Here is a 1,971-nt window from a genome sequence, read left to right on the forward strand (position 1 = left end):
CTTTCAGGCTCAGAAACGTTTATACTCAACCAGAGGAAGAACCCGACCCCGCGGGGCAAGCGCACCCGATCAGGAAAAAGGCTAGACTAAATATAGACTAAATATATTTGTTTCAGTTTTTTTTTATTATTTCCTCACTTTTTAACCCCAGTTCTCTGTGCTGAGAGATAATCTGGGAGTGTTTATTGTGGGATTCACTTTGAGCTATGAATAGTAGCAGCGTTACGTCATCAGTGTAGCACAGAAATATATAAACCCTCTGTTCTTCAAAGCCTCGTTCTCGAGGGGGTATAGGGGGGCGGGGGTTAAAACAAAGTGCAGGGATGATGAGTCATCGCAATCCTCCAACCCAGTCTAGGCACAAACACACACACACTCGCGCGCGAGAGCGTATATTAAGGCGTACGGTGAGTGCGAGTGGGGGTTATTATATAAGCACAGGCGTGGGCGGTGGGTTATGTTGGCATGTTTAATTCATTAATCTGAGATCCAGCAGAACAATGATTTCACCCCTTATATCACACAGCACTGTACACACACACACACACAACCCGCCATAACATTACAACCTCTCAGGGGGTTGAATATATTAGGCAGCGAGTGAACAGTCAGTTCTCATAGACAATAACCGGGTCAGAACATCTGCAGAACATCAGGCAGGTCTCGAGGGTCCGGGTCACGGCACCAAAATTCACTGTGACTCACTATAACATTAGTTTTGGGACAGATACTACAGATAGGAGTGTTTTATATAGGGGTATATAGTGTTATACAGTGTAATATATAGTTTTAGAAAGTGTAATATAGATATATATTGTTATACAATGTAATGTTAAGATTTATATATTGCTATACAGTGTTACATGTTGGTATGCAGTGTTTGACAGTATACTATATTGTTTTAATTTTGTGTTATATAATATACAGTGTTATATATAGTTTTATATATTGAGTCATATAATATTATATAGTGTTATACAATGCTATACAGTGTAATATATAGTTTTATATATTGCTATACATTGTTATACATCCTAATACAGTATATATCGTTTTATTTTTGTGTTATATAAGACTATAGTGTTATATATTGTTATGTATTGGTATACTGTGTGATATAGTCTTATAATATACTGTGTTATATATTATTTTACAGTGTTATACTGTATAATATGTAGTTTTATATATTGTTTTATATAATATTATTCAGTGTTATATATTGTTATGCAGTGTTATACAGTATAATATATAGTTTTATATATAGTTTTATATACCATTATACAGTGTAATATATATAGTTATATATAATATTATACAGTGTTTTATATAGATATATATTGTTATACAATGTAATGTTTAGATTTATATATTGCTATACAGTTTTATATGTTGGTATGTAGTGTTTCACAGTATACTATGTTGTTTTAATTTGTGTTATATAATATACAGTGTTATATATAGTTTTATATATTGAGTTATATAATATTATATAGTGTTATACAATGATATACAGTGTAATATGTAGTTTTATATATTGCTATGCATTGTTATACATCCTAATACAAATCAAATCAAATCAAATTTATTTGTATAGCGCTTTTTACAACTGGTGTTGGCACAAAGCAGCTTTACAGAAACATGATTACAGGTCAAAGAATCAGGCAAAACATTAAACATAGAAAATACAGAATACAGAACCCCCAGTGAAAAACTCCCTCAGAGCTGCAGGAGGAGGAAGAAACCTTGGGAGGACCAAGACTCACATTAAAGGGGGGACCATCCTACCACTGGTCAAATGGCTTTTAAATTAATTTTAAAAAGTCTTTCATACATCCACATAGGTTTTATATATTCAGGTGTATAGCAGCTCCACTAATGGCTTATAGAGTAAGATGGATGATGAGCAGCTGATCTGTGGTGGTGGTGGAGAAGAGCTGACTTCAGAAACTTCCAGTCTGGCCAGACAGAGGA

Source organism: Astyanax mexicanus, chromosome 3 (genome assembly GCF_023375975.1).
Source record: "Astyanax mexicanus isolate ESR-SI-001 chromosome 3, AstMex3_surface, whole genome shotgun sequence".
In the NCBI taxonomy this organism is placed as follows: domain Eukaryota; kingdom Metazoa; phylum Chordata; class Actinopteri; order Characiformes; family Acestrorhamphidae; genus Astyanax; species Astyanax mexicanus.